The sequence below is a fragment of the Aotus nancymaae genome, unplaced genomic scaffold, assembly GCF_030222135.1.
Source record: "Aotus nancymaae isolate 86718 unplaced genomic scaffold, 86718_ANA_hifiasm-v0.15.2.pri h1tg000003l, whole genome shotgun sequence".
In the NCBI taxonomy this organism is placed as follows: domain Eukaryota; kingdom Metazoa; phylum Chordata; class Mammalia; order Primates; family Aotidae; genus Aotus; species Aotus nancymaae.
Genome location: NW_026988414.1, coordinates 23256308 through 23275456, shown reverse-complemented (window position 1 = coordinate 23275456; position 19149 = coordinate 23256308).

Sequence of the window (19149 nt, the reverse complement as noted above, 5' to 3'; positions counted from 1 at the left end):
TGGGTTCAGACTTCCTCTCAGTCAGCATTTTCTAAGCACTTACTGTAGGCCAGACCCTGTGCTGGTCACTAAGCAAACAGATACAATCATCAAGACAGCCATGTTTCCTGCTCACTATGGGATGGGGGAAGTAGACAAGTAAACCATTCAGAGCACTACATGTGGCAGGTACCTGTATATAAGGCACAAAGAATGGGAACAAAAGACAGGAGCAGCTACTTCTACTCCTGCGAACAAGAAAACTTCAGAACACATACACCTACTGTGTGCCCATTAAGTTTTGAAGCTTTGGAGAGGAGATGATTCTTGAACCAAGTCTTAAAAAACAGGCTAGCTTTACCAGGCAGATGGTAACTGGGAGGAATTCCCATGAAGCTAAGAGATCAAATGTCTGATGCAATCCTAACATTCAGGCAATCAAAACTTATCTGACCATGAGAAGGAAGGGGTACTCTTAGAGAAAGGTGAAGGGAGAGACAAGATCAGATCACAGCGGTCTTAAGAGGCAAGCTGACCTTTACCTGTTAGGCGACGGGGATCCAAGAAAATGTTCTTAATGTGTCTATGATATGATTAAACTTTCACTTAAAAAAAATCTCTCTGATGTGCTTGGAATATGGGTTGGAAGAGAAAGGTGGTGCTACAGGCTGAAAAGCCAGCAAAAGGGTGGTTTTCCTGCTTGTTTTTTAAAGACATCAGCACCGCTGTTCCAAGTCAAATCTTAATTGGACTCTCATGGTGTGAAACAGATAAAAGCAGAGCTGCTTGGTGGAAGTTGGAATCAAGGGCCAGGAAGGAGGCCTACCTGGCCTCGTTTCAACAGCATTACCACGCCGAGCCCCCTCTATAAAGTCCTAGGGCCCTGAAGAAAACGACGAGTGCCACTGTGTTAAGAAGACAACAGGAGTAGCCCCGGGAGAGAGGAAGAGGAGCAGAAATGTAGACAGGACCCAATCCACAGGTCCTGGTGATGGACTGACTTCAGGAGGCAGGAAGGAGGAACCTTGGAACGATGCCAGTGTCTAACTGCGACAAGGGAGAGGATGAGGGCACCTCTCACAGTAGAGGGACCAAGGAGGGTGAGTAGATTTGGGGAACAATGAGTTCAGGTATGGCATGTTGGGTGAGATGAGTTTTTGACACATCAGGTGAAAACTTCCAGTGGGCAACTAAGGGGGGAAATCTTAGCTAGAAAGAAAAGATGTGGCAGTTAAGAGCAGGACCAAGAGAATCTGTAAGATCACTGTGGAAGAGTGGAGACAGAGAGCAGAGAAGGCGGCCTGATATAGAGCCTCAAAAACCCCTGGAGATGAGGAGTAGGAATCTGAGAAGAGAGGGTCAGAAATAAGAAGAAAATGGGGAGAAAGTAGACCCCAGAAACCAAGAGGAGAGAGAATCGTGAGGATACGGAATGTGTCACATGAACCCGCAACGTGGGACAGTATCCCAACTCACACAGCGTCCATCAAGCTAGGAGACAAGGTGACGCCAGCGTAGCCAGGACCGAAGTGTTCTCTGGGGCAAGAAAGACACTCGCTTTGCTTCTTGGGAAGTCACTCTCCTCACAGCCAGAGCTCAACTTCTTGTATGTCATATTCTTAAAAAAGAGAGTCCAGTGTTGAATAATTAGGCACTATTCCCAAGGAAGGAGTAGTGGTTTCGAGACTACGAGGACTGAAAGAATCTCACTGTTCATCTTGTGCAGTCATACTCACCTTAAGTGGTCACTGCATTTACCGCTACATAATGTGACAGGGGTAATGATGATATAAAGATTATCACAGTGTTTTGCTGCCTCATTCGATCCTTCCTCACAGTGTTTCTACCAAGTGGTAAAGAGGTAGCTCATCTTCTGATAAAATACTCACAACCTCACAGGGCAACTCAGCACATTTTCAGGATGTCTCTGCTTTAAAAAAAAAAAAGTTCTTTCTGGTTCAGCTGGGCTCTTCCTTCCTGTAGTTTCCATATTAGTTCTGCTTCTTAAGGCCAGACAACGCTGGTTAATTTGGAGGTTAAGACTGTGTTCTCCCCAATCTCTCTTTATTAAAATAGAAATATAGGCAGGGAATGATGGCTCATGCCTGTAATCTTCACACTTTGGGAGGCCGAGGCGGGCAGATTGCTTGAGCTCAGGAGTTTGAGACCGGCCTGGGCAACACATTGAAACCTCATCTCTATAAAAATACCAAAATTGTTGCTTATACCCATTACTGGATAGTGAATAAAAAAGAAAAATAGATAAAAATACCAAAATTGGCCAGACGTGGTGGTGTGCACCTATAGTCCCAGCTACTTAGGGAGCTGAGGTGGGAGGATCACTTGAGCCCAGAAGGTCGAGGCTGCAGTGATCTTTGCACCACTGCACTCCAGCCTGGGTGACAAAGTGAGACCCTGTCTCAAAAAAAAAAAAAAATTATATATATATATTTATATATATATATAGTTTAAAAAATAGAAATATAATCACTGCCTTCAACCATTTATTCAACCTTCCATCATAAGGCATAATATGAATCATTTCATCATCCCTGATAGGTCTCCTCTGAACAGTGACATTGCTTAACCTTTAAGATTGGCATGGAAAAGACAGATGCTTCAGCTTTTCAGGTGTCCAGGTAAGAACCACATAGCACTAATCTGAAAATGCTCCCTGGCCTCCATCTGTTCACCCAGCTCAGTGCCTTCACCCTCTCTCTAACCATTCAGTCCTCGCGTATGTGCCCAGTTCCTGGAGTGGGGCGATCCATCCAGGTATTCCTGCTAATACCTCTGCCTTTCTCCCACCCCACCCTTCACCTTTATTTTTAAAAGTTGGAACAAGAATAACAAGTTATCACCTACTATAGACAGATGCCAGGAGAGGTGTACTTTCATGCAACTCATATCATTTAAGTCTCATGAGAACTCTACAGGAGAATAACTGTTCAAAGTCACACAAGAAATAAGGGATGGGATCAGTATTCAAACCCAGGTCTTGCTGAATCCCAGAATCCCACACAGCAAGATCTAGAGCTGCCCTGTTCAATACAGTAGTCATTCGCCACATCTGGCTATTGCACCTGGGATATGTGGCTGTCTGAATTGAGGTGTGATATAAATATACACCAGATTTTGAAGACTTAGTTGAAACAAGAATGCAAAATATCTCACTGATGGCTGGGCATGGTGGTTCATGCATGTAATCCCAGCACTTTGGGAGGCCGAGGCAGGCAGATAATGAGGTCAAGAGATGGAGACCATCTTGGCCAACATGCTAAAACCCTGTCTCTCCTAAAAATACAAAAATTAGCTGAGCATGCTGGCATGTGCCTGTAGTAGTCCCAGCTATTTGGGAGGCTGAGGCAGGAGAATCGCTTGAACCCAGGAGGCAGAGGTTGCAGTGAGCCAAGATCAAGCCACTGCACTCCAGAGTGAGACTCTATGTCAAAAAAACTCCATCTCAAAACAAAAGCTTCATCTCAAAAAAAATAATAAAATAAAAATATCTTACTGATAATTTTTGTGTTGATTACATGCTAAAGTAATTTTAAGGACATATTTTATATAATCCTTAATATATAATTTAAGGGATACATATAAAATATATCCCTAAAATTACTTTCACTTGCTTCTATTTACTTTTTCTTTAATGTAGCTGCTGGAAATTTTTAAACTATTTCTGTGACTTGCATTTTCTTTCTTTTGCACAGCTCTGATCCAGAACACAAGAATCAAAAGTCTCAACTCTTTGGAAATTGCTATCTTGATATAAGAGCACATAACTCAGGGAGTAGCCATTTAATTAGTCTGGTATTGGGTGGGATTTCTTGAACTGTAATGGAATCAGACTTTTACCTCTCTGTATTCTGTTGTTGTCTTGTGTTTTGTTTTTCAGTCTTCCCAGGGCTTTGTAGATGAGGTGTAGTTTCATAAACAAAAGAGATAAATCTACATCGCTTGTATCCATGAGTACATATATCTTTTCCTCTAAAGTGCTACAATGTCATATTTCACATAACTGACTACACCTGGATAAAACCATGTGTGTTTAAATTGTGAATTATCCTTAGTAGGAACGGCTGAAGCTTTTAGAGAAAAAAAAAATCCTACATGTGATATTTTTCTGTTTTGCTGTAATAATTTTTTTCTCTTTATGTTTTGCAAACAAAAAAGTAAAAAAAAAAATCTTTAAATGAGACACTCAGACATAGCAATTGAAATCAAAATTAGCATAAGAAATCGCTAACTTTACTATTATCTGACATTAATAAAAATAACAGTAATATGTAGCATATCACGGTGTTTACATTTGTGGCCTCCTTTCATCCTAATCCTATATTAAAGTCTATGAAATGGGCAGTAGCAATTTAATTATGCTAATTTCACAAATTAAAATCTGAGGTCATGGGAAGTTAAGTGAATGAAACCCAGGGTTTCTGAGTCCAAGTGTAGCGATCTTTCCCTTTTGCATCACGTTGGATAGTGAAGGGTATTACAGATAAGCTAACAGGAAAAGCTTCATCTGGCAATTCTCTTTTCAATACTGTCTGGGGTTTACAGAGAGTTCCTTCCTATGGGATAACAGATTCATTACCAGAGTAATTTAAATGTCACAGAACAGTGCCTGATACAGTGTTGAGTATATGATAGTTACTCAGTCAACATAATTTTCTCTTCCCTTACCTTCCCATACCAAGAAAACCCACTTATTAGATACTGCTACAACATGATCACTCATCCTTGTTCTTGGTTTCTGGATTAAAGATATTTGACTTCCTTTCGTAGAGTTACTTGGATGCACTGTAACCTCATCATTGTTATCAATACATTGCTTTAACTCTCTGAGAAAGAGAACTTTGACTTAAAATCTTAAAATCCAGGTCAAGGAAAACTACAGAAAAGGAAATCACTGGCTTGAAGATTAGCATATTTACTACTTTCAAGAGTAAACCTATTTATGGTGATTTGACAAACCATCAGATAGGTTCTCTGTGAAATCCACAGATCTCCATCACCTTCCAAAACCTGTAAGGACAAAATACCGTAAGTGCCAGTCAGGGAGACTGGTTGTAGCTTGGGGGTCAACCCAAGCTGTCAACCCAAGGCTTTGGTATCAAAGAAAGATAATCATTCATTATGATGTCAACATATAATTCTAATTACCATAATGCCTTACATTTATAATGATTACTCTATAGCTTTAAAAGTATTTTCACCTTAATATTCACCTCATGCAATTCCAATTTACAGATTTGGAAATCGAGACTCAGAGAGAACAGTGCCAAAGGTTACAGATCTTGTAGAATTCATCCAGCAACTCTGACTGTGTCTAGCTATGTCCAGTGGGAGTTTTTCAGTGGCAAGGCTTTAACATTAAAAATGTGTTTTACTTTCATTGCACAAAAGTTGAGAGATAATACCTGATTCAAGAAAGCTTGATCAGGTCAATGATATGACCAGGAACTGGGCTTCCCTCATCCCACTCTGCCTTCTCCAGGGTCAATTTTGCCCTAAGACTAGCCTCCATCATGCTTGCAAGATGGCTGTCTGCAGTTACCAGGCCCATGTGTTTTTCCTTGTGCATCTAGTAGGAAAGTGAACGGGTCTTTGCCTCAATATTCCTGGCAAAATTTTGAGATTCACTCTGACTGGAATGTCTTGGGTCACATACCTCCCACCCCCGCCAATGAATCACAGAGGTCAAGGGAAGAGATGTGCTGATTGACATAGCCTGGGTCATGTGCTCCTTTTCTGGAGCCTGGAGAGCTGGCAGCTTCTGTGGATCTCTGAAATCCAGTTTTAAACCCAGGAACTAGGCAGAACTCCTTAATGACCATCATTATGAACAAACGGATCAGGGTAGAGGGGGGAAAGTACAGTTTTTGCAGTGATATGTTGGAGCCTGCTCATATCAACTCCATAGAGCCAATAGGGCAGATTTCTCTTTAACTCTCTGTTTAATAACATGATGCTCGTAGCTAGAAGTTGACCATGATGAGAATACACCATAGAAATAAGCAAATGCAACACATCAAGGTGCTTTTTCCCCCCAGAGACCTGGTTGTTAAATATTTACCAGCACACTGCTGCTTTGAAATCAGACAGGCATGAGTTTGAATCCTCAGGCAATCAAGTAACGTAGCAAGCAAGTTAACTTCTCTGAGCCTTATTTTTCTCATGCCTGTAACAGGGAAAATAGCTCCCTAATGAATTATTGTGAAGATTTAATGGCATACTATTTGTAAAGTTCTTAGGAGAACAGATGGTACTTGGACGTCAATAAGTCAGGAAAATCAGGAGACCTTGAGAAAGAGGAAGGAAACTGAATGCTAGAGTGTCAGTCCAACAAATGGCCACTATCCCAGTCTAGTATTTCTCCCATGAATGCACAATGGCAAGGCAGACTTTTAAAAGAAGTTAAGTAGATAGTAAACACAGATGCACTAACATACCTTGTAGCATTGGCGATGGATTGAAGAGTCTGTATATAGAAATGGATTTTCCTCCTATGAGGTAAAATCCTAAGCTGAATAGGCTAAAAGTTACTTAAACTATTTGCTTCCTATAGCACTGAATTATTCTGAGTCCCTGAAGTGAGACCAGGAGCCATGTGTCAACCTTAAAACTTGTACAACAATTATGCAAGAGAAAATGCATTCCCCGCATCCCTGTGCATCACCAGAGGTAGGTGATGGTAACATTTTGACCACAGACTGCACGAATAACTAATGAGCTAATTACTGCCTGGTCCTGGGACAAATTATTTTATACTCATTTCATGTTCACAACAAACTCTAGGAAGTAAGAACTGATTACTATCCTCATTTCACACTTGCGAAAACTAAAGATCAGAGAAATTATATGATTTACTCACGCTCACTCAGGATAGGAATTCAGCTCCCTTTCAGAGTCTGTGTTCTTAAATGTTGTACCACTCTGTCAGGTTGGCAGTAGAAAATTTTGCATCTGTCTAACTCTCTTGGAGACTTGTGCCATTTATAGGTAGCCTCAAAAATCAAAAGCCTTCTCCTGTTACAATGCATCCTTTATAGAAAAGAAGAAAAAAAAAAAGAAAACTCCAAGTACCCCTGGAGCCCACCTTCAGAATCACTGATTATTTTAATACCTTCCAGAAAGTGGCAGAGTGCTGGAGTCCAACAGATCTGTATTTGAATCCTGGTTCTGCTACTGCCTGCAGTTTAACCTTAAATAAGCCAATTCATCCCAGTAAGCCTCACCTTTTTTATCCATAAAATGTAGCTATTGGCTGGGTACAGTGGCTCATGCCTGTAATCCCAGCACTTTGGGAGGTCTAGGTGGGCAGATCTCCTGAGGTCAGGAGTTCAAGACCAGCCTGGCCAACATGGTGAAACCCCATCTCTACTAAAAATACAAAAATTAGCCAGGTGTGGTGGCAGATGCCTGTAATCCCAGCTACTCAGGGGGCTGAGGAAGGAAAACCGCTTGAACCTAGGAGGTGGAGGTTGTAGTAAGCCGAGATCACGCCATTGCACTCCAGCCTGGGTGACAAGAGTGAAACTGCCTCAAAAAAAAAAAAAAAAAAAAAAAAAAAACTGTAGATATTATCATATTACCTGCCCTCAGGATGGCTGAGACATAAATAGGGTCACGGGCTGACACAAAGAAAATGTAGTGAAGTGTAATAATTATTAGCTGCTTTTCCCTCCTCTCCCAATATGACTTCGCTCTTTCACTTCCTTTGAATATTGTTGCAGATGCTTAACGTTAGAAATCTCAGAATATGTTTACAGAGTCTTCTTTCTTAATATGTATTATTTTCCTGAAATTCTAGGTTACCCTATACACCAAATAGGACAATTTTAATTTTTACTCTCTCTTGCTTAAATCTTTTTTTTTTTTTTTTTTAATTGCATTTTAGGTTTTGGGGTACATGTGAAAAACATGCAAAGTTGTTGCATAGGTGCATTCATGGCAGTGTGATTTGCTGCCTCCCTCCCCCTCACCCATATGTCTCTTGCTTAAATCTTAAAGGTGTTTTTCCTATTGTTGGAATGGTGGAGAGAGAAATAACAAATCTATTTTTTTCATTGGAACATATCTTGTCTTTAAAATGCATTCACTTGCTCTTGTGGAAAGGGAGTATAGCCTGTTTAAAGAAGGCCCTTCAGAGTAAGAAGTAAGGCCAGTGGCCAACTGAGGCTTTAATGAGTTAGCTTAAGTATGTAAGCTAATTAGTAAACCCGTTTCCAGAGAAAAGAGCTAAGATAAAGAGAGGTAGCCAGGTAGTTAACAAATGCCTCTGGAAAAAGTACATCATTGGGAAATTATGCTGTTGATGAACCTCAATCACTTTCTTTCCTAATGTATGCCAAGTTTTGGAGGGCAGAAAATAATTTCATTATATTTTGTTTTGCTGTGTTTCTCCTGAGTTAAGATATGAGAAGAAACTGGACTACTAATTAAGAAACTGGACTACTCAGATCCATGAGTGTTAATAACTAGGGAAGCCCATGGATTTCACCAACCTTGTAACAGACAGAAGAGCTCCTGAAGAAAAAAGGAAGAATGAATGTGGTTACTCCTAGACTTGACACCACAGTTCACTTGGCAGAAGCTTCCCCAAATTGCAAGCAGAGCACCTAACAGAAAACAACCTTAGAAAATCAGACCTTCCAAAAAAGGATGAGCATCACTGCAACCATTCAGGAAGTAATCAGAAGAGTTCCATAGGAAGCTTTTGATTTGTGAGTTTATACATCTGTGCTCTGAACACTAAGTGATCTGTAGGGATGACCCTAGGTCCTTGTACTCGATGTGGCACCAATATGAAAGTGAATACACAACAAAGGCAGAATTGGAGAGCAGTTTAGAAACTATTACTGGGCCTGTTTTCTCCAGGAGAATTTTATTAGATGGGAAATGTGCAATTAGAAATCTTAATATGAGAGAATGGTCTAGTAAAGACCTGCCCTTTTTGTAGAGTTCTAATTTAGTTACTAAGCTGAACCATATGAAATTACTATTTCATAAATTTAAAATGGTCCAAAATAAGAAACTTTCTGTGGTTAACTCTAATATCATTCGGGCATTTTGTAAAGGGGACATGATGGGCTCTGATGGACACTTTTCGAGCACCATCATGTGTCAAAAATCATTCTAAGTGAATATATATATATGTATCTATTTATATGCACATATATTAAATCTACTTATCTACACACTGTTTCTCTAACATATCAGACACATTGCAACTCACAGGTCTTTGTAGCTTCTTTCCCTCTCCAGGGCATGCTCTTTACCCTGACATCCAGTTGGACTCATTCAGGACTCTGTTCAAACATCAGAGAGAGCTTCCCTGATAAGTTTCCCAAAAATAATACCCCATCACTCTCTCCCTTATCAAGCTTTATTTTTCTTCTAAGTATTTATCACCCCCTAACATTGTTGGCCTTAACATTTGTCTCCTGCTAACAAAATGAAAGATTTGCAAGAGCAATGATATTGCCAGCTTTCATTTGTGGGTCTTTTCCTATTGCCCAGAACAGCATCTGGCATATCATAGATATTTAATATGCATTGGTTAATAAATGAATGAGACTCCAGAGCCCAAGCATTTTCCTCTGCACTGCGTTGGTATGTAGAAGAACAGGTAAAAGAAGGGAAGAAAATATGAAGATGGAGAAGGGGGACAAAAAAGACAGCAACACAAGGAAGGGCTGTTTCTTCTGTGAAATCCTGACCCAAATTTCCCTCTTTTTTTGAAGGTTCTGCTTTTGGGCTATTATAAATTTCTACTTACTGCCTCAGTAGAGCTGTGGCAAAAAATGTCACTTTGTATAAACTTGAGCTGCTATATGGGTATGTAATACACAGACCAAATTCAAGTTCATGCTTATTGCATATTCAGTATAACAAATATGAATTCCTAGTGGCTACTGGCAGCAAGGCAGGGTAGTTACCAGAGAGAGACACAGCTAAATGGAGAACAAAAGTGAAGGAGGAGGAAAGTAGAAAAGTCGGCTGGAAATCTCCCTGGAATTTTGGTGCTTCATTTCCAAAGTTGTCTTAGTCACTTCAAGAATTTGCCTTCCCCCCAACAGCCATTGTGTAACAGGGGATAAAGAGATGGATCTGCATGCCCTGTGAATCTGCAGGCAGCAATTTAATAAGCAGACATTCTTCAAGAAAACTTGGGATTCTTCCTGAAGTGCCACTCTGCTCTGATGACTGATGAAAATATCTGGAAAGATTTTCTTCTTTAGGTAGGCCATTCTCCATAAGAAAATACATAGAACACTATCCATATCTTTGAGAATTATGTACTGTTGTTTACTTCCAAAAATGGGCATAGGTTTTGCTATTCAGATAGGATAGGCATAAGTAAGCCTATTCTCTTTCTTTGATCACATTTTCCACAAATAGAGACAACAGAACCTTCTAGCAGGCTATAAGATAGCACATGGATCAGCGGTTTATCAGTAGAAACATCAACAAGATGACAAGGAGCTTTTGCTGTAAATAATGCCTCCAATGGCACCCTTCCAACCAGCAAGTGCTGTTGCTTAATGTCAGGCACTCTTTGTTCTCCAGGAACTGTAATATCCAACAGGTAATATATGGAGAGAAAGCTGATTATAATCCCAGAAGGGATACAGCCTCTTTCTAAACAGCCCAAAACACACAGTAACTTACACACCTTGGTATGATGTGAATAATTTTGCCAGGATCTCTGTGTCACATAGCCAGTGATCATAAAAAATTACGGTAGAGCTCTCATATCAGCATGAAGCAGGACGGAAAGAAACAAGGAGCTGGCTGTGGGTTAATACAAACATGGTTTATACTGAGTTAAGAATCTGACTGTGGGTCAATATAAATGCGGTATACACATTCAGACTCCTTAGAATGTCTTTGGCCTGTTACTTTGGCTGAATATGTAAGTGAGGGTCTCCCTCAGAAGCCCTGTAGTTTTTTCAGATTTCCTAAGGTGTCTCTTGATTTTTTTCCTTCATTCAAGTCTGGCTCAGGATTCTTTACTGGTTACCTCTCTAAGCATGGACCAGTAGCATCAGCACCACCTAGGAGCCTCATCCTAGATCTACTGAATCAGAATCTCATTTTAACAGGATCCCAAGAGGCTTGTATGCATGTTATAATTTGGACACCTCTGATTTACAGTTCAGAAGATTCTTTTTTACAGATTATAAAGCATGATTAGCTGGTCATTACATTACTACACAATAGGAAACATACATCTGAAATAATTCTTCAAGGGTAGTTTATTCCAAATTCTTTGGTCTTCGCTTGACCCCCGATTCTTTAAGACTTAAGTCTTTAACTTAGGTAAATCACCAACATTGATTATCTAATGTAAACAGTACATTGGGCTGGGCATGGTGGCTCAAGCCTATAATCACACCACTTTGGGAAGCTGAGGCAGGTGGGTCACCAGAAGTCAGGAGTTCAAGACTAGCCTGGCCAACATGGTGAAACCCCATCTCTACTAAAAATACAAAATTAGCCAACATGGTGGCGGGCGCCTGTAATCCCAGCTACTTGGGAAGCTGAGGCAGGAGAATCACTTGAACCCAGGAGTTGAAGGTTGCAGTGAGCCGAGATTGTGCCACTGCACTCCAACCTAGGCGACAAGAGGAAAACTCTGTCTCAAAAAAAAAAAAAAAAAAAAAAAAAAACACATACACACAAAAACAAGCAAAGAAACAAAAAACAGAGTATATTGCTGATAAGGCTCTCAGTTCCAGGTTGCTGATCATCTATTATTCCATAGGCCCTGGATAGCAAAGGACAAATCAGTTTAATCTCTCTTACAGTCAGTTGATAGTAAAAGATGCTTGAAATACTGTCTTAGGGAAGATTCTAAGGTTACCTCTAGGCTGAGGTGAAGAGTTACAGGGATTGATTAACAATGTCTGCTCTGAATATAAGAGAGGAATGATGCTAAGAGTGTGGCATATTTACATTCTATGATAGGCCTTCAAGTAACATTTAGCACATTCAGAGAATCATCCTAAAGAATGTCTTCCTTTGTAGAAACCTCAAAATGAAGGGTCTGCAATGACCCATGTTCCCCAGATCACAGTTCAAAACCACTCACAGTTAATAAAGTCATGCCCTGTGAGACCCTGTCCACTGAGAGGAATCTCAAATTTCTAATGGTCTCTCCTGAAAAGGGGAGAGAATCTTTTGCCTTTCAGTTTCTTCATGCCACATGGGTAAGCAAAAGAAACCTTTTTCTTATGGAGGCTACAGAAGAAGCCAAACTGACACCAAAATATCATTCTCCTGCGTCTCACTTTAAACAAGACCATGTTGACCTCCTCCACTGTACTGTGAGCTCTGAGAGGATGGAATTATAGTAGGTGCCAATGATGCCCTTTTAGTGAATGTTAATTGTGCAAGACAAAAATACAGATTTCACCTTACTATGCCCCAACAGGTATTAATTCACAACAGAGAAGGCATATCCACCAACAATAAAAAGGAGAGAAATTACGAAACTTGGTAGTTCCTATTCAATTATGTTGCATGTTTTAGGGAAATTTATAACTGAAAAGCTACATCCAAAAATATGATAGATCATTTGATATGCAACACGATATTGAATTACCCACTTAGAATTTTTAAATCTGGGTCTCAGAGAATTTAAGCACCTTGGCTCTGATTTCTGAGTTTCACTTGCTAAACCAAGGGTCAGCAAACTTTTTCTGTAAAGAGCCAGACAGTAAATGCTAGATTTTGCAGGCTATAGCATCTCTGTCACAGCTACTCTACTCTGCCACTATAACATGAAAGCAGCCATCAACAATGTAGAAACAAACAGATGTGGTTGTGTTCCAATAAATTTTAATTTACAAAAACAGTTTGCTGTAGTTTGCTGCCTCTCAAGCTAAACTCGTTTCTTTACAGCACAGTTTATGTGCCAGATGCCCTTGTCATACTCTCTATGCTTCTATTAATTCTTTCCATTTGCATTTATCTAACACCTACTAAGTACCAGGCACTGTTTCTAGGATGTGGGACTCCAAAAATAAAAGAGAATCAGAATCTTCACCCTCAAGGAAGTAGAGTCCTGGTTGAGGATACAAATGGAGATACTTTGTATACTTCCGTCTTGAAGTCCCAACTCTCCCTTATTCAACTCCAGGATGGAATAGTTACTATTTCACTAATGCCCCTATAGCACTTAGGTATATAACGCTCTTGTTCACTCATCATTTCTGTATTACAATTATGAGTCTCCCCCACTAAGGCCATGAGAACAAAACTTGGAGATGCATCATACCTGGCTCCAGGTCACAATCTCTACTAAGGTGCCTGATGTGTTACCAACAAGCTTGATTTTTTTAATGATTATATATCCTGTGAAAGTTATGAGACCTAATTTATTAATATCTATCTGGTAAAGGATTGTAATACCAAGCTATGGAAATATTATGGAGCATAATTTGTGGAGGTCTCATTGGTCACAGAACTTGGGCTGAACTTTCTTAGCCACATAACAGAATGTACGTGACTAAGAATGAATGGGCTAAGACAATGTATATTTACTCAGCAGCTCTTAGCAGAGTTTACATCATGGCACTTGACTGTCACACTGCTTCCACTAAGTGGCCCTCACAGTGGACTGTGCTCATTGAAAGCTGACATTCTAACTGCTCTCAAAGGAGAATCTAAGCTTTTATGTGAAGAGAAAAAGCTGAAACCTAAATTCTTTCATGCCCAGTCCATACTGAAATAATTCTAAAATGTACTGTATAGAGCCAAGAAGAAGAAAAAAAAAACTCCCCACAATGCCAAAAACACAAAAAAGTGTGTGTTCCCAGCAAGTCCTATTAGCAGAGCCTCAAAGCCCTCTCTCTGGCTCACTCATTCATTGATCTACTGATCAATGAGAAGAGAGTGGATTCAGCTGGTCCAGTACCCAAGCATAATGCTGCTTCTGTGTACTCTTCTGTGTTAGTCCATTCTCACATTGCTATAAAGAACTACCTGAGATAAAGAAAAGAGGCTTAATTGGCTCATAGTTCTACAGGCTTTACAGGAGGCATGGCAGAGTAGGCCTTAGGAAACTTACAATCATGGAGGAAGGTGAAGAGGAAGGAGGCACATCTTACATAGCCAGAGTAGGAGGAAAAAGAACAGGGAGGTAGGTGCTACACGCTTTTAAACAACCAGATCTCATGAGAACCCACTGACTAACATGAGAACAGCAAGGAAGAAGTTTGTCCCTACGATGCAATAACCTCCCACCAGATCCCTCTTCCAACACTGGGGATTACAATTTGACATGAGATTTGGGCAGGGACACAGACCCAGACCCTATCATCTGCTATGAGACCCAGCACCTGTTTTGCAAAGAGAAGAAAGGACCTGGCAAATGCTTTGTATATAGGAAATGAGCCATCTCCAACAGAGACTTCAGGTAGGATTTGGTATTTTGCCATTTGCTCCTAGGTGCAGAATTCACCCTGGGCTGGGCAGGACTGACTATCTTGGATGTCAGCAACCCTCCCATCCATCCTGGGCAACTTAGAAGAGGCATCTTTGCTAAAGCGCACATTAATGGGCTCTAGGGAGGAGTAAAGACATTTATACTAGTATTAATTCTCCATTTTGACTTCTTCTTTGGATGAACATTTGGCTACAAAATTCCTACTTTAGTTTTCTTATATTCAGTATGGCCTAGAAGATAAACATACAGGTTTTATAATTACACTGACCGGAGTTACAGTCCTTGCCTCACCATGTCCAAATTGCTGGCCTCAGGTCTTTTCCATGATCCCTCATCCCTCTGTTTTCTCATTGGTAAATTGGAATAATAATAAGGCCTTTTTAGAAAGTTTGTGTGAGGATTATATGAGATCGGGAATGTAACACAATAGAAACTAGCATTTATTGAACATGTAGTTACTATTTTGTTGCATTCCTGATTTCATACACCCTCTGTTCTAAGCAGAGGTTCACAACAACTCTATTAAGTAGGTACTATTATGGTCCTGTGCCCCAAATTTCATAGCTAACAAGCACAAACAGAGTAGGATTTAAACTCAAGACAGTCTAACTACAGAGCAGAATACCTTAACCACTGTATTCTTTTGCTTCTATGACAAATATAACATTCTGAAAAATAACTGCTATTTTAACAACTGCTAGTAGTATGGCTCATCATCATCATCTTCTTCATCATAAAATGTCTAGAGAAGGCTTAGACCCAGTAGCACTTAAGGGTGCTGGGCTGTCGTCTGACACAATCCACACTATTTTCTCATCAATCAGAGAAAATTCTAGACTTTTGCAACTGACAGGGCTGAAGCCAACAGTATGTCCTTACCTGTTCAGTTTTAAACCCAGGAACTGGACAGAACTCTCCAGTGACTGTCACTATGAACAAACGGACCAGGGTAGAGGGGGAAAAGTAAAGTTTTTGCGGTGGTATGTTGGAGCCTGCTCATATCCGCTCCATAGAGCCAATAATGCAGATTTCTTTTTAATTCTATGTTTAATAACATGATGCTTGGTAGCTGGAAATTGACCATGATGAGAATATACCGCAGAAATAAGCAAACACTACAAATCAAGGCTCTTTTCCCCTCAGAGATCTGGTTGTTAAATATTTATCAGTGCACTGCTGCTTTGAAATCAGACAGGCATGAGTTCGAATCCCCAGGCAATCAAGTGAGATGGCAAGCAAGTTACTTAACTTCTCTGAACCTTATTTTTCTCATGCCTATAACAGGGAAATAGGTCCCCAATGAATTGTTATGAAGATTTAATGGCATACTATTTGTAAAGTTTTTAGGAGAACATATGGCACTTAGAAATCAATAAGGTCAATAAGCTATTATGTGTGTTTTATTATTTGCATTGCATTAACCAAAAGTGGACGGTAGAAATCATGGTATAAATAAAAGTATACAAGCACCAGCTCAGCAGGCCTGTTCTTCACCAGGGCTGGTTTCACCCTTCGGAAAACTGTTCTAGTCATATCCCAATTTTAAAAGCCTAAATTTATTAGTGCTTTCTGCTCTCTGCTCAGGTAATGCATTTTCATTTGGATCCATTTCTAATGTTACAAGCCCCTGCCCGCACCATTCAGTCTGTGTCGGGGTAAACTTTACCTAATTAACAGTGGCATAATCAAAACAAATATTGTTTCAGTTCCCCATGACATGATTAATTCCCATATGCATTCCAGGTCAGGCCTGCTCTTGATTCACCAAAAAGTAAATCGCAGAATCACTAACTATTTGAACTAGAAAATCATTGTGAGCTCCTCTTATCCACCTTGCAGATGGGGGTATTAAGTAGTTAAGTGATTTGTGCGCTATAAATAGATGGCTCTTTGCCATGAATTTTTTGTAATTTCTAAGAGACAATTCACATGTACTTAGCACCTTCTAAGTGCAAAGAAGAAAGCCAAAGACTTAGTGATGCTCTCCACTCTGTCACCAAGTCCTAACCCACCACCAATCTCATTATCACTGCTAGTTTTCAGTATGTCAAATCACATTCCAAAGAAATGTAATGATCTAATGATGTCATTTATTCTCTAGTAGAACTGCTGTATTTTATTAAATTCAACAGCTTCACATTTGGAAGGACCAAGTCAATTGCCCAACTCACTCCTTGAAAGCTTTAAGGGCTACACACATTGAGCAATACTCAACTGCTCTGAATGTTCATAAATTCTCAAGATGTCAGAGCTTCATACTGTATCTTCCTCTTACTAAAACATGATACATAATTATACTAGAGGCTCTGAGAAGCTCTGCAGTGCAAACATCATTTACATTTTATTAATCAAATGTTTATTTTTAATTAGTCTAATGTTTCCCACATTTTTTGACTAGAACTAGAGAATTCCTTTTTTGCTGCATATCTACAAATCTCAAAAAGAGACTACTCAGTGGAAGACCAGTTTGGTAACGGCTGATCTAGTCCATGTCCTCAAGGTTAGAGAAAAGCCTGAGTTCTTGGGTAAAGACTTGGGAAAGCCACATAGCTAATCAAAACAGCCAGATCCTCTGCCTCCCACTCCTTGCCACTCATTCCTTAGTGACCCCTCAGTATGTGAATAGGATAGTTCTGGGTTGTGTGATTTCACTGGGGACCTATCCCAGCTTAAAACCCCAATCCAGTATGCCAGTGAGCAACTCAGGGGGAAATCCAAAGAAGAAACTTTGGGACAGGGAGGTAACCCAATGATAATTCAAACAGGGAGAGAGAAAAAGTAAATAAACAATAAAAATTGCATGAGTAGGCCAGGTGCGGTGGCTCAAGCCTGTAATCCCAGCACTTTGGGAGGCTGAGGCAGGTGGATCACGAGGTCAAGAGATCGAGACCATCCTGGCCAACATGGTGAAACCCCGTCTCTACTAAAAATACAAAAAAATTACCTGGGCATGGTGGCATGCGCCTGTAGTCCCAGCTACCCAGGAGGCTGAGGCAGGAGAATTGCTTGAACCTGGGAGGCAGAGGTTGCAGTGAGCTGAGATTGCACCACTGCACTCCAGCCTGGCACCTGGCAACAGAGTGAGACTCTGTCTCAAAAAAAAAAAAAAAATTGCATGAGTAAGTGAGAAGACCAATGAATGGACAAGTGAGTGGATAGATGGATGGATAGGTAGGTAGGTAGGTAGGTAGATGGATGATAAAAGAATCAAGTATATGAAGAAGCAAAAGAGTAAAAGAACAAATGATGAACAAGGCAAGAATGAGTAAGTATGTAAATGAATGAGAGGAGGTTTGCTCCCAGTTGTGCCATGATTGAAGAAGCAATAGCTCCCTCCCAGCCAATGACACCAGACCTTACTATAACTCACAGGTAATGCATAAGAACATATACCTTCTCTTTTTCTTTTTCTGCAAATGAGGTATTAAGGAATTTGAATTTTACCCTGATGACAACAGAGAAACCATGAAGAATGCAAGCAGGAGAGGAACATGTTTATATTTATGTTTTCAAAATATCATTCTAGAGGAAGGGATAGCTGAGGGCCCTTCGTGTGGCCCTTCTCAGTGAAGTCTCAGGTAAACCATTTCTTAGTCTTTGCTTCTTTATCTTCTCAAAAGAAGACAGAAAAGCAGTGATCATATGAGAATCCTCTTAGCACTATGATGTTTACTTTTGCTACCCTTTTGACTAATCTTCACCTCCGCCTGGCTTTGAACCCTAGAGGAGGTGGGTAATAGACAAATACCACTTGAGTTACTTTTCTAGTACTTGCAAATAGAGATCAGGACAATATTGGAGAACTCTTGGGAAGTGAACACTGGGAGCATAATTGACTAAGGAGGAATCCTAGCTGTCCTTAAGAGAATCTTAGGTAATACTGAATCTGAATATTGTTAGTTTTAAAAGACTATTTTATGACCTAAGAGGAAAGTGGTACTTGACAGAGAATACAAAAAAGTTATGCTCACTGGTATGTGATGTAGGCCATGTTAACAACAGATTCAAGGATGTCAGGCACCCTGAACAGTGCCTGGAACCTAACAGGTGCTTTACAAATCACAGTTGACTCATCTATACTGAATTCATAAAGGAAGCAGATTCATCTATGTGCTCAGTAAACATATACTACAAACCTACTATGTGCTAGTACCTGCTCTGGAAGCTGGAGATGCAGCAGTGAATAAATGAAGTCCCTGCCTTTATGAAGCTTCCATTTAAATGAAATGGCATTTAAATGGAAACTCCAGGAAGGTCTGACAATATTCCAGAATGTTAGGGTCAGAAGTTATAGATTCTACAGCTCAACCCTTTCATTGTTTACACAGAGAAATTCAGATCCAAAAAGGAGAAACATTTTCCCAAGTTAGTAATAAAGATGGGTTTAAACCCCAGTCTCCTCACCATAAATTCCATGCTTATCCATCCATACCAGCCTGCCTAGATCATGGCAGTTCCAGAAAGTTTGAGATCATAACCTTAAAGAAAAGCTGTGGTGCCATATAGCATCATTTAATTACAGACACATCGGATCCTGGCCAATGTTTTTGGCTTAGTAAATTAATTACTATTACTTTAAGGAATCAAACAAAATTAACCAGAGCTCAGGAATTATTACAACCTGCAAAGAAAAGAAAAGAGGATTGCCATTTTATGTTTTGCGTTTTTTTTTTTTTTTTTCCAAATAAGTAACCATGAACTAGGAAGCTTTG